The sequence below is a fragment of the Mauremys mutica genome, chromosome 1 (genome assembly GCF_020497125.1).
Source record: "Mauremys mutica isolate MM-2020 ecotype Southern chromosome 1, ASM2049712v1, whole genome shotgun sequence".
Classification (NCBI taxonomy): domain Eukaryota; kingdom Metazoa; phylum Chordata; order Testudines; family Geoemydidae; genus Mauremys; species Mauremys mutica.
In genome coordinates this window covers 246729003-246744120 of record NC_059072.1, presented here as the reverse complement: position 1 = coordinate 246744120, position 15118 = coordinate 246729003, and the positions used below count along the sequence as shown (strand labels likewise).

Below are 15118 nucleotides of genomic sequence, written 5' to 3'. Positions count from 1 at the left end.
CGCGGCATGCCGCCCCAAGCACGCGCTTGGTGTGCTGGGGTCTGGAGCCGCCCCTGGCGGTAGCAGGGGCTGGCAGCAGTAGCCAAGGGCGGCAATGGTGGAAGAGTGAACAGCAGCAACTGTGAGCCAGTTGTGATGGCGCAGCAGCTGAGGGGTTGCTCAACACTTCCCCTCATCCCTCTCCACCCCAGGGTCAGAGGTGAATTCACATGAACACACCTCTGAACTCTGGGTCTTCATTGATTAAGAACAGCAACTGGGAGTGGGGTGCAGTGGAGGAAGAGGGGAGTGGTGTATTAGAGGAACATTTTTATTTGGCCTTTCACACGGCAAGGTGAGAAACTGAGGCAAAGGTCACTGCCCAGCATACTCTGGGGTGAGTGTTTTGCTCATGGTCATATGCTATTGAATTGTGGCTGTGGTGTTTTCCCCAATTAATTCTGGGGTCCTTCACCTTTTGTTAAATCTTTCCTTTGCTATACACAGACTCAATGCTTGGAAAAGGGGAAGTATTGCCTCTTACAGGTGTCTGGGGTGGTGTTTAATTTTCCCAGATTACTGGTTGAGGTCTTGAACTGGTCCTGTTTTGTATTGTTAAGAGGAACCCCTAGATATTGAACTCTGTCCTCGTTTCTGCTGACTCCACCTGATAGAAGGGTTATGTACAAAACCACCTTATTAACTCACTCCAGAGCCAAAAATCAGGTTTTGGTAACTTGTAGGTAAGGTCAAGATTCTGTACCTCAGTCGTTCGTTTGTATATAAACTGGAGTACTAACATTTATTCATTTTACTAAGCCTTTGTTTGGGTTACCGTGGATCACCTATCACCTCTTGCAGAATGTTATTTAACATCTTCGTGCACCTGTCTAATCAGAAGATCAGGACAATCTGTACAGCTGCTAATACACTCCCCTCCTTCACCTCAGCTTTTAACTGATGCGCTGGCCAGGTTTCAATCGTTTGAGAAAGCACTACTCCAAGCCAAACCCAGGTGTAACTCTGAACTTAGATTTTAATAGCTCCCAATCGTTACCAAAATGAACACCACACAATTGCTTAGTAAGCAAAGAATTATATTTAATACAAACAAAGCATTTTAAACAGTGTTTAAAATATCCAAACAACTTTCATGAGCAAAAGCCTTTGGGCTGAAAGGCTACCTTTAGTGAGAGGATTTTCCTTACTGTCTCTAAATAACACCTACATCACATTTAGAGAGGCTTTTGTTTTGTTTTTTGTACACATTCTTCTCTGATCCTCGAGGATTTTAGTTCTGTGGCTAAAGTGAATTCTTCAGAATTTGACTGAAAACTTTGTGTGTCAACCCCTATCCAAACACTTTTTTGCCTTTGCAGCAAATAGAGTCTGCTCTGAGTACTTCTAGCTAGTTGCACTCAGCCCCTCTTGAACTGATTCCTGTGCTTTATTTTTTGGGTGGATAGGATACCTTACCTGCAGACAAAATGTAACCGGTTTGAGACATCAGTACCTGAAACAATGTATTCCTCTCAATGTCTATAGGACTCTAACCATTGCAGCTACTGGTTAGCTGAGCAGTGCTAGGAAGAGTGAGTTGTATTGCACTATGGCTTTACTGCCAACGGTTTGCGGGGAGGGGGTTATAGCGAGATAATAAATGCATGATAGTTATCTGACTGCAAAACTGTACTACAGATGGGGCACTATAATTTTTACCTTGAGGTACTATGTGAGGTCAACATGGCTGACCCCACCTAGTTTTCCTTACGATAAAACTACAGCATCTTGTCTCCATTAGGCTTTTATAGCAGGTTTGCTAATGCATGTTAAAAACACCTTTTTTTTTTTTATCAGTGAAGACAAAGACCAGGTCTAGATTGTCTACCAGTGGTCTTAGCACCATGTCGTCTAACCCTGCTCAGAGCCGCTCTAATCTATACGGTGTGTAAAATGACTGTTTGGATGCTGGTCTCTGCTAGCACTCTCAATGTCAGCACTGCTGGTGCTTCAGCAGCATTAAGTACGATGGGAGACTTTTCAAAGGCTTAACAGGTGTAGAGAAAGCTGCACAGTGCACTGCATTTTTTTTTAAGTAAGCTTGTGTGAATCACACAAGGGATTTACAGACCCTCATCTCACTGAGCTCCAGCTGTCTCTGTTCATTTCTTTCTTAGCTAGGAGAGGATTGTGACATTAAAGCAATTAGCTACCAGCTACGTTGTAATTTCCATAGGCTCTGTGGCTGCTTGAGTCGTGTGTGAGCACTCTCCTGGCATGTTTGTGGGGAGCCGGAATGGTGTTCCAGTACTTCTGATAATTGTAAAGTAAACAAAGAGATGATTGGTAACTGGTTTCATTCTCTACCTGGCCGTATGTATGGCTGGTGAAATGATGCATTCTGGCACTTTAATAAAAAAAAAAAAAAAAAAAAGACTTGAGCACTGGTCTGTTGCTGCTAGGCATGCCTTCAGTTCAACCATATTATCTTGAGTATGGTGTCCCAGGGCCCTTGGTTTATCAATGACTCAGTGCTGTTATTTTAGATCCCTCCTTAGACTACTGGGCCAAAAGTCTAATGATTCTGCCTTAATCTCCGCTTGCCTGCATTAAAATACTGTTTCCTTTATCCTTTCACTGAACGTCCATGTTCCATTGGAATGTCAGTACCTTAAAGGTGACTAGGCTGGTGAAGTGACTCAGAAATTTCAGGGGTGCCTACTTTTCTCAGTTGCAGAACAGGTAACAAAACCTAGAAATCCCCTGCTGAGACACGTTGTTAACCCATACCCACGGGCCTGGGGAGCAGTCTTTTCCCAAACACAATCTCTTCCAGTTTCTGGAGTGACTCCTTGTATGGCTCCTCCCTGGAGCACCCGTGTGAGTTTGAATTCATTCTTTATTTGCCTGGGCCAGGGTAGTGCTGCTAATGTATTGGGACCTGGTACAGCAGGAAAACAATTATCACTCTAAACTGCCATTTTTACTGCCACGCTGTCCAGAGTGGCTCAGGACAGTGAGTGCCAATTTCAGGGCAGGTTGGGGTCTCTGCCCTGCTTTTTGACAAACAGGTGGTATGTTCTATAATTAGATGTCACTGTCCCAGTAACAAGTGTCCTTTTGATGGGCCACTCAATTTGAATAGTCCCTCCAAGATATGCTGGCTAACTACTTCATGTGCATTACCCCAGGAGCAAACATTTGAAATCCAGGTATAGAGCCAGTATTCATAACTTCAAATACAAAAGTGATACATGCATACAGCTAGCATAATCACACTCAGCGAATCCATGGGTGGCTGATGACCCAGGCACCTCGGGAGGCTAACCCCCACCCCCTCGCCTTGTGCTTGAGGCCCCCGCACTTCCCCTTCTGCCCCTCCTCACTCCCCATCCCCTGCAAGAGCCCAAAGACCTCCCACTGCGGCCCCCTGGTGGACGGCTGGGGATAGAGAGGGGTCAAGGCCCCAACCCTGGTGCGCTGCAGCGACAGCGCCCTCAGGCGGGCGGGCAGCAGTCATTGTGCCCCCAGTCCCAATGCTCAGGCAGGCAGCGCAGCCCAGCACCAGCTGCCTCAGTGGCCCCAAGTCCCTACAGGAGGTACGCTGGCCTGGGGGTGGGGCCACAGTAGGCTGTTTAGGGAGGCACAGCCTCCCCTTACTGACGATATCTGCCACCAATGAGGGAATCATAGACATCTTAGATGCCACATTTTATGCAAGATTTGTTTCAAATATATAACAGTGGTTGCCACAATGATCTACAGGTCATATTTTAATCAGATAACATCACACTATCCCACTGCATAGGAAAGATAGGAAGTATTGCAAGAAACCACCCTGGCTTACCCAGGAGATCTTCAGTGATCTGAAACTCAAAAAAGAGTCCTATAAAAAGTGGAAACTAGGTCAAATTACAAAGGATGAATATAAACAAATGCCACAAGTATGTAGGGACAAAATTAGAAAGGCCAAGGCACAAAATGAGATTAAATTAACTAGAAACATAGAGTATTAAGGAAGCATTCTACAAATACATTAGAAGCACGAGGAAGGCCAGGGTCAGGGTAGGTCCATTATTCAATAGGGTGGGGGGGGACAATAACAGAAAATGTGGAAATGGCGGAAGTGGTAAATTGACTTTTTGATTTTTACCAAAAAGGTTAATAGCGACTCGGTGTCTAACATGATGAATGCCAGTGAAAATGAGATAGGATCAGAGGCTAAAATAGGGAAAGAATAAGTTAAATTACGTAGCCCTCGTCTACACTACAAGTTTAGGTCGAATTTAGCAGCGTTAGATCGATTTAACCCTGGACCCATCCACATGCTGAAGCCATTTTTGTCGACTTAAAAGGCTCTTAAAATCGATTTCAGTACTCCTCCCCCGACAAGTGTATTAGCACTGAAATTGACCCTGCTGGGTCTAATTTGGGGTAGTGTGGACGCAATTCGACGGTATTGGCCTCCGGGAGCTATCCCAGAGTGCTCCATTGTGACCGGTCTGGACAGCACTTTCAACTCAGATGCACTGGTCAGGTAGACAGGAAAAGCCCCACGAACTTCTGAATTTCATTTCCTGTTTGGCCAGCACAAGTGACCATACAGAGCAAGCTGATCAGCACAGGTGACCATACAGAGCTCATCAGCACAGGTCCCAGAGTCGCAAAAAAGCTCCAGTATGGACCGAATGGGAGGTACTGCATCTGATCGCTGTATAGGGAGATGAATCCGTGCTATCCGAACTCTGTTCCAAAAGACTGAATGCCGGAATATTTGAAAAAAATCTCCAAGGACATGAAGGACAGAGGTTATAATGGACCCGCAGCAGTGCTGTGTGAAGCCTACCAAAGAACCAGAGAGGCAAACGGTCAAAGCCCAAGACATGCCACTTCTATGATGAGCTGCATGCCCTTCTAAGGGGTGCCCCTACAACTACCCCACCCCTGTGCTTCCCTACTCCCCCACCCCTCCTGGGCTACCTTGGCAGTTATCTCCCCATTTGTGATGAATTAATAAAGAATGCATGAATTTGAAACAACAATGACTTTATTGACTCTGCAAGTGGAGATCAAAGGGGGGAAGGGAGGGCAGTTGGCTTACAGGGAAGTAGAGTGAATCAAGGGGGTGGGTTTTCATCAAGGAGAAACAAACAGAACTTTCACACCATAGCCTGGCCAGTCATGAAACTGGTTTTCAAAGCTTCTCTGATGCACAGCGTGCCCTGCTGTGCTCTTCTAACTGCCCTGGTGTGTGGCTGCATGTAATCAGTGGCCAGGCGATTTGCCTCAACCTCCCACCCTGCCATAAATGTCTCCCCCACTTACTCTCACAGATATTGTGGAGCACACAGCAAGCAGTAATAACGATTGAAATATTGGTTTCGCTGAGGTCTAACCGAGTCAGTAAACTGCACCAGCGAGCTTTTAAATGTCCAAAGGCACATTCTACCACCATTCTGCACTTGCTCAGCCTATAGTTGAACTGCTCCTTACTTCCAGGCTTCATGAGCAAGGGGTAGGTTGGGGTAGGTGTGACCACACAGTGCTGCCGACTGGGAGAGCAGCCTGAGGCAGAAGCCTCCAGCTGGCATGATATTCCAGGCAGGACTGAATCTCCATTAGACAAAACTTGAAGAGAATGACCTGGAGTCATTCCCATTTTTGTCCAGGCACCCCATTTTTGTCAAGGCCAGCCAGAAGCACCCATGTCTGCCCGACCAACCTAACCGAGGCCAGCCAGGAGCACCCACGGGACGACTATGATGGCTAACAGTCATATTGTACTGTCTGCAAGGCAAGGGGATGCTGCTGTGTAGCACTGCAGTACCGTGTCTGCCAGCAGCACCCAGGAGACATACGGTGACAGTGAGATGAGCGGGCTCCATGCTTGTCGTGGTATGTCGTCTGCATGGGTAACCCAGGAAAAAAGGTGAGAGACAATTTTTTTGCCGTTACTTTCATGGAGGGAGGGAGGAAGGGGGGCCTGATGACGTGTACCCAGAACCACCCGCGACAATGTTTTGCTCCATCAGGCATTGGGAGGTCAACCCAGAATTCCAATGGGCGACAGAGACGCTGGGAACTGTGGGATAGTTACCACAATGCCACGCTCCGAAAGTCGATGCTAGCCTTGGTACTGTGGATGCACACCGCCGACTTAATACGCTTAGTGGGGGCACACACAATCGACTTTATCAAATCAATTTCTAAAAAATTGACTTATTAAATTGACCTAATTTCGTAGTGTAGACATACCCTTAGACAAATTAGATGTCTTCAAGTTACCGGGGCCTGATGAAATACATCCTAGAATACTCAAGGAGCTGATTGAGGAGATATCTGAGCCATTTACGATTATCTTAGAAAAGTCATGGAACATGGGAGAGATTCCAGTGGCCTGGAAAGTGCCAATCTATAAAAAAGGAAGTAAGGACAACCCGGGGAATTATAGACCTGTCAGCTTAACTTCTGTACCCAGAAAGATAATAGAGCAAATAACTAAGCAATCAATTTGCAAACACCAAGAAGATAATAAGGTGATAATTAGCAGTAAGCATGGATGTGTCAAGAACAAATCATGTCAAACTAACCTAATAGCTTTCTTTGACAGGATAATAAGCCTTGTGGATGGGGGGAGGTGATAGGTGTGGTATATCTTGACTTCAGTAAAGCTTTTGATGCTGCCTCGCATGATCTTTTCATAAACAAACTAGGGAAATGCAACCTAGGGCTTGGCTACACTTGAAAGTTGCAGCGCTGGGAGTTACAGCGCTGGTCATGCAGCTGTGCAGGGCCAGCGCTGGTGTGTGGCCACACTCACAGCTACCAGCGCTGGTGTGTGGCCACATTTGCAGCATTTACAGCGCTGTTGGGAGTGCTGCATTATGGGCAGCTATCCCAGCATTCAAGTGGCAACAACGTGCTTTTCAAAAGAGGGGGGTGGAGGGTGGTGTACTGTGACAGGGAGCGGGGAAGATAGAGAGTGGATTTTTGGAGCCAACACTGTGTGTTAGCTTCCCTGGATTTAAAAATCACAAAATGTTCGCGAACCCTTAGTCTTAATTGCAAACAGCCTGCATCCAACGCTGTTTCTCTGTCAAGCAAACTGCTTGCCTCTCATTTGATCGTTCACAGCCAGGTACAGATAGCTCCTGTTTGCTGTGATCAGTGTTTGTTTTTTAGATAAGCAGTTCAACGGAGCTCCGATCGGAGTTCACAACTGTTAAGTCCTAGGGGCAGCCGGTGTAGGAAACAATCACTTGAGGCCAGAGAGCAGACAGCTAACCAAAACCTCCATTTTATTTACAGAAACAGAGAGCTCACTCAGCCGGTTGAAACCGGCTGAGCTATCCCTTAATAGTCTAACTCAGTTGCCATAGTAACAAAACCCATGACAACCAAATACACAACATATTCCTCCCCCCCTAATAAGAACATCCCCTAAATAAAACACACACTAAACTAGAGAAGGAGGGTAGACTGCCTCCATTCCCGGCTAAACCCTGGGGATTATTTTGCCCCATAACCGTGGGTTCGCCCTAACTAAAGATCCAGCCGATGAGGAGGCCTTCTGTCTCTAGGTGGATTACGGCGAACTTCTGGTGTTGTTGCACCCAAAAGTACTAGGGGCTCAGGGTCCGCAGCACGAATAGGTGAGGAGGTGGTATCAGCTCGTGCTGGGCAAAGGGGTATCTCAGCTGCCGGCAGTAATGGAGGAGAACAGTCAGGAACAGGTGACTCATGATTCGGTGTCTCACCAGGAGGGGTGAAGTCAGACCCCTCAACTGCAGATGGGTCCTGAAGACTGGCATGACCTGGCAACAGCTGATCCAACTGTCGCCGCCAGGTAAGATTCTCTGCAGTCCGGACTGTATAGGAAACAGGTCCTGTTTGAGTGATGACTGTGGCCGGGACCCATTTAGCTCTGGAAGTATAATTCCGAGCCAAAACTGGCTGTCCTGGGCTAAAGGTTCGGTCTTTTGCTCTGGGTGCCCGTCTGATGACTTGATATTGCTGCTGATGTTGCACAGTTTGTCTGGGTTCAGAAGGTTTCAGCAGATCAAAGCAAGTGCGCAGCTGTCGTCCCATCATTAGAAAGGCTGGGGAAGCCTGGGTCGTAGCATGAGGTGTGTTTCTATAGGAAAGTAAGAAGGTATCCAGACGCTTTTGAATGGAGTGTTGTCCCTTTGCTGATTTCAAAGCGTTTTTCATTGTCTGCACAAATCTTTCAGCTAATCCGTTGGTGGACGGATGATATGGTGCTGACGTGATGTGGTGTATCCCATTTGCCTTCATAAAATTTTGAAACTCCTGAGAGACGAACTGCGGTCCGTTGTCGCTCACAAGTTGTTCTGGCAGACCAAAACGACTAAAAAGTCCTCATAGTTTTTGGATAGTACTCTCTGCAGTAGTGGACTGCATTATAGAGACTTCTGGCCATTTAGAATGGGCATCTACTGCCACCAAGAACATGCTTCCTTCAAGGGGGCCAGCAAAGTCAACGTGAATACGTTGCCACGGGTTTTCAGGCCAGTCCCATGGGTGTAGGGGTGCCCACTGGGGTGCATTTCTTACACTCTGACATGACATACAAGCTTTTGCCTTCTCTTCAATAGCACTGTCCAATCTAGGCCACCAAAAATAGCTTCGTGCAATTTCCTTCATGCGCACTATTCCACAGTGACCGGAATGTAGCTGTTCTAACATCTGTGATCTCAGGGGTGGTGGAATAATGACACGCCTCCCCCACAACAAACAACCAGATTGGACCGATAACTCCGTCCGCCTGGACATGTAGGGAACAAGGTCGGGTGAGACCGGAGAGGTTTGTCGAGATTTTCCATGCATCACCAGGTCCATAACTTGGGATAATACTGGGTCAACGCGGGTTGCCTTCTTTATCTGAGTAGCAGAGAGTAGGTTTTAGCCCCTACAACAGTTAAGAATATTGGCACCTTCTTCGCTTCTGTAATGTCATTTGCAATACCAAAAAGCTCAAAACGCTCAGTATACACATGCCACTGCTCTGTATTCTCATCAAAAGGCTCCAGGGGCCTGGTCAGAGTAGCCATGATTTTTAGTTTCACTTTCACAGTCAGTGCAAACAAGCAGCTTTTTTTCTTTGTTTGGTCTTTACCTTGACTTCTACTTCCTTCTGTTACTGGAGCAGCACCAGGATCCCATCCTCGTCGCCAGTGTTAAGTCCTTGGGGCAGCCGGTGTAGGAAACAATCACTTGAGGCCAGAGAGCAGACAGCTAACCAAAACCTCCATTTTATTTACAGAAACAGAGAGCTCACTCAGCTGGTTGAAACCGGCTGAGCTATCCCTTAATAGTCTAACTCAGTTGCCATAGTAACAAAACCCATGACAACCAAATACACAACAACAACAAAACAAAGAGAGGCTGCATAACAAAACAAAGAGAGTAATTTAGTTAAAAGCATTCTGGGATATCTCCTTATTCCCTGGAGGCCAATAAAAGCGCTGGTGTGTGTCCACACTTGATGAGCAGCGCTGGATCACCAGCGCTGCAATCGCTACACCCCAACCTGGCCAGGTGTACAGCCAGCGCTGCAGCCAGGGAGTTGCAGCGCTGGATGTGCCTTGCAGGTGTGGACGGTTACTAATTGCAGCGCTGGAAAGCCTCTACCAGCGCTGCAACTTGCAAGTGTAGCCAAGCCCCTAGATGGAGCTACTATAAGGTGGGTGCATAAATGGTTTGAAAACCATTCCCAGAGAGTAGTTATCAGTGGTTTACAGTCAAGTTGGAAGGGCATATTGAGTGGGGTCCTGAAGGAATCAGTCATTGGTCTGGTTCTGTTCAATATCTTCATCAGTGATTTAGATAATGGCATAGAGAGTACACTTATAAAGTTTGTGGATGATACCAAGCCGGGAGAGATTGCAAGCAGCTTTGGAGGATAGGATTAAAATTCAAAATGATTTGGACATACTGGAGAAATGGTCTGAAGTAAATGAGATGAAATTCAATAAGGACAAATGTGAAGTACTCCACTTTGGAAGGAACAATCAGTTGCACACATACAAAATGCGAAATGTCTGCCTAGGAGGGAGTATGGCAGAAAGGGATCTGGGGCCATAATGGATTACAAGCTAAATAAGAGTGAATAGTGTAACACTTTTTCCAAAAAAAAAAAAAAAGCAAACATTATTCTGGGTATTAGCAGGAGTGTTGTAAGCAAGACACAAGAAGTAATTCTTCCTCTCTACTCTGCGCTGATTAGGCCTCAACTGGAGTATTGTTTGCAGTTCTATGCACCACATTTCAGGAAAGATGTGGACAAATGGGAGAAAGTCCAGAGAAAAGCAACAGAAATTATTAAAGGTCTAGAAGATATGACCTATGAGGGAAGATTGATAAAATTGGGTTTGTTTAGTCTGGAAAAGAGAAGCCTGAGAGGGGACATGATAACAGTTTTCAAGTAGGTAAAAAAAAAAGATTGTTACAAGGAGGAGGGAGAAAAATTGTTCTCCTTAACCTCTGAGGATAGGACAAGAAGCAATGGGCTTAAATTGCAGCCAGGGTGGTTTAGGTTGGACATTAGGAAAAACTTCCTAACTGTCAGGGTGGTTAAGCACTTGAATAAATTGCCTAGGGAGGCTGTGGAATCTCCATCATTGGAGATTTTTAAGAGCAGGTTAGACAAACACCTGTCAGGGATGGTCTCGAAAATACATAGTCCAGCCATGAATGCAAGGGACTGGACTAGCTGACCTCTCAAGGTCCCTTCTACTCCTATGATTCCATTTTATGACCCTGGGGATCTCTTCTTCTGTTTCATTGCTCCTGCCCTCTGAGAGTCCAACTAGTAAAAAAGATGAGAAATTTTCTTGACTATCTTTATTTCCTCCTTCCAGAATTCAAGCCCTTCTGACGGGTCGACAGTTACAGGGTGAACATTTTTTTTTTAACCATTTTAAATCAGAAACTTAAGTATTACCTTTATAGCATGGGATACAGATCTTATGAGTAGGATTAATACATGTAGTGTCTTGCAAGCATTTCGTAAAGTCTAGACACATTGTGATAAGCCCAATACCCATCTTAACCCTACTACCACACAGGTGAGCTGGACTGGTTTCCCTTGTCAGTCCTGGGTTGAGGTCTAAAGCCTTGACAAGAGCTGGCACTTGCTTTGCCAATGTCACAATCACCTTTTTTTTTTTTTTTTTGTTTAAGAAAAGTATTTAAATATCTGAAGACCAGGGACTTGGATGGCTCAGGGAATTAGTAATGGCATTACTATTATTAATTTTGTATTTCATTAGCGCCAAGAAGACACAATCGGTGGCTGCAAAGCTGGAGAGACTACCTCTGACAATGCTTGAAACCCCCAGCTGCAAAAGAGGCATTACCAGGACACTTGATGCCATAATGCTGTACTTTGAAACTTGGGAGATTTGAAACCTCTGTAGATTTTGAAATGATATTAAGTGTTGAATGTAAAAAGGTAATCACTGTGATGGAAAACCAAGCAAAATGAATAGTGTTTAGCCATGTGAAACAGTAATGTAATATGCTCTTACATTTAGTATAATGTTCCAGTTCCACAGTCGGCAGTACGAAAAGAAGTACAAGCAAGCTGTTGGTTAATTATGCTGTTTCTCTTGATCATAAACGGTTTATCTGCTGTTACTGAATATGCATTTATATACACGTGCTGTTCTCACTGTAAAGTAACTCAGCGGTGAAAAATCCATTACCGGTCAATTCAATTCTGTGAAGTATTGGAGTAAGCCACAGTGAATAGTCAACAGCAGTGGGTTAATATAGTGCATTAGTTGTTTCTTTCTGGCTTTTTAAATAAATCACTCTGCTTTATTTTGTAAAGTTATTAGTCTTAATCAGGGCCGGCTTTAGCTTTTTTGCCATCCCAAGCGGTGAAGGAAAAAAAAAAAGATAAATCCGCGATCAGTGGCACTTCGGCGTGGACTCTACTGTGCCGCTTAATTCTTCGGTGGCAATTCAGCAGCCAGTCCTTCCCTCCAGGAGGGACTGAGGGACTTGCCGCCAAAGTCCTGGACATGCCACCCATTTCCATTGGCCACCCCAAGCACCTGCTTCCTGCGCTGGTGCCTCGAGCCGGCCCTGGTCTTCATGGAAAAAGCACATAACTGAATATCAAAAAGAAGAGTACAGTGTCCCAAGTTCCTGCTCCTTGTGCCTAATATGCCCTAGTCCAAGCCCTATCGGTTGTTGAATGAATTGTGTTACAGATCTCGCATTGTTCACCTACAGCTAATAACTAGAGTTGGTGGAATAGTGCCAAATAGGGTGACCAGACATCCTGATATTTGGGTGGTTTTCCTGCGTCCCGACCGATCTTTGTCCCGATATTTTGCTCTGCCAGCAGCACTCGGCTTTTTTTTTTTCCCCCTCCGCCGGTGGACAACCTCCCCCACTCCCCCCATGTGTCCCAATATTTTCTTCATCTCATCTGATCACCCTAGTGCCAAAAGAGTGCTCATGAACGCAGGTTCAAATTCCAAATGACTGTTCAGTTCAGCCCAAGGGCTGCTCCTTTTTATTTGTCATTCAGGAATAGTTATAAGTACGGCTCCGTGTCTGTCATGGAGGCTGGGGAAGTCACGGATTCCGTGACTTTTCACAAGCTCTGTGATTTCTGCAGCAGTCAGTGTGGCTGACCCCAGGGCCGCCCAAGCAGCTGGCTCCAGAGCCAGCCAAACCGGCCGCTGCTGGAGCCACTCTGTAGCCAGCCACTCAGGCGGCCCCACAGCCAGTCACACTGGCTGCTGCTCGGGTGGCCCCAGGCAGCTGGCCCTGGGGACTGCCCAAGCAGCAGCCAGTGCGACTGATCCCAGGGACCACCTGAGCAGCGATCCTGGGGGTGGCAGGAACAGTCACTGCTTGGCAGCTCCTGGAAGCTGGTGCCACTAGCCCTGCCCCCACCCCAAGCAGTGCCCCCACCCCGGGGCCTCCCCAACAGCACTCCCCAGAGTAGTGGCTTCCCCCGAGGGTCCCCCAGAGTAGGGGACCCCCAGCTAAGGTTTAGTCAGGGGTATAGTAAGTCATGGACAAGTCACAGGCCATGAATTTTTTTTATTGTCCATGACCTGTCCATTACTTTAATTAAAAATACCATGACTAAACCGTAGCTTTAGTCACCAGCAGGTTGCTGTTCACACAACTATCTGTTTTTCTTATGGCTACTCGTATTTGTATATGAAAAGGTGTGCCAGGTGGTATTCTGGTTTTGGCTTGAGGTATTTTTTTGTTTGTTTTAAATCAGGGACCACTAACATTATCCCATGACTTTGGTGACCAACTGCATACCACAAACACCAACTATTTAAAGTAGAATTTGCAAACAACCTGAGGGTTTAATTATGTGGCTGTACTATACAGTAAATATAATTATGACTAATATATTTGCAGAAATCAGAACAGGTCACAAACAGGAAAAAAACAAAAAAGCTAGCTTTCCTCAAATTGATTTGAAGTTAATAATTTGGTTGCCTGTACCAATAAGAAATGGGTATTTTTTTAGCAGATATAGATGGAGAACAATCATGGACTGTGATATGTCCACTCCTGATACAGAAAATAATTAACTTAAATTCTTAGTAGTAAAAGAAAATATACAATAGTTCTGTTTGTTTGCATGGGGCAGCTTGATTGTGGATAAGTCAAAAGAAACAAAATACACACTGCTATGTCCATAGCTGTTCATGCGAAAGCACTTGGAAAGACCATCCCGGGCTAGCAAGGAATTTAACATGTATTACATGGGTGATGCTTATTTTAGAGATCTGTTGGACTGAGAATAGGTCCCTAAAGAGGCCTTAAGATGAGAATTTGTTACCCAAATTACTAGGCTTTCACTCTTTTATTTGAGAAAATTAGTGTTTATGCTTCAGGTCAGAGAGGACCATGGTAAAACATTGACATCCACTCATGAAATAAATATTGATGTCAGAAGTCAGTGACCGCAGCTTATTTTCTGTAACAAATCTGCTGAGCGTTGCCATTTCTTCCAGTTTTCTCATGGTTCTGCTTAGAGTTTACACCCTAATATACCTTAATATGTGCATCTTTGCTGTCAAAAGGAACAATGATAATCACAAACAGGGATATGTCAAAAATAGTATTATATTTGGGCTTTTCAAAATTCCATTTTTGTCTAAATTTGAGGATTCATATAGATTTTTATTTGTAAGTATTTTCTTTGATTTTTGACTTTATCACAGTTGCAGGAAATTAATTGGGGTTGGGTTTAGGGCCCAGCACGGCCAAGGGGCCCAAGTCTCCTGGGTGCAAGGTGAGGGATCGGCTGTGATCCTGGCCCAGTGGAGCAGATACCCACCACGCTAGCCAGAGCCACGAGCAAATCCACGACCCTGCAGTCTAGAGGAAGGCCACTCTCATGGCTGAATGGCTCCTGCCTGGGCATGTCTCCTATGTTTTCGGCTGCTGAGTGGTAGGGTGACCAGATGTCCTGATTTTTATAGGGACAGTCCTGATTTTGGGGTTTTTTTTTTCTTATATAGGCTCCTATTACCCCCTACCCCCATCCTGATTTTTCACACATGCTGTCTGGTCATCCTACTGAGTGGGGCTGTGGCAGCAGAGCTTGCCAGGGCTCTCTGCATGGCTTTGGAGATAGTGCCACTGGATCCCTGCAGGCATGAGGAGCGGGGGAGTTTGCAGTCCTGGCAGGATGGACTCCTGGCCAGAGCCATGAGGAGGAGGACAAATCCCCATCTGCAGGGAAGTCCACCCCATTGCTGAGCGGCTCCTGCCCGGGGACATCATCTGTACTCCCCACCTGGGAGGGAGGGAGTGGGGCCATGATAGTGAGGCTGCAGAGGGCCCTCTGCGTGGCCATGTGCCCATTGCACCAGCTCCCTGGGGGCACTACCTTTGAGGTAGGCTGCGCTTGCCGACTCTTATAGATGGATTTTTTCCCATTGATTTCAGTGTCAGGTGAAATTGACGTTTACCCACGCCTAGCAATTTAAACTGAATCTTGCCAAGCCTAATGATGATGATAATTTGAGGTTATCTGAAGTAATAAGCACCTCCTGGTCTGAAGAAACACTGAAGTCAAAGGCCCAGGAATTTCTTAGCCCAGCTCTGCTTATTACTGACTGTGACA

The 15118-nt window shown here is 45.8% G+C and overlaps 1 protein-coding gene across 1 annotated transcript in view; it reads left to right on the top strand.

Annotated features, from left to right (window-relative positions):
- LONRF2 (LON peptidase N-terminal domain and ring finger 2) overlaps window positions 1-5777 on the top strand; it is a 90494-nt gene extending 84717 nt beyond the window's left edge. Inside the window, exon 13 of the transcript XR_006576992.1 lies at window positions 5649-5777. The gene's annotated coding sequence lies outside the window, so the exon portion shown is untranslated. The remainder of the gene's footprint in view (window positions 1-5648) is intronic.
- Window positions 5778-15118: the final 9341 nt, after the last annotated feature.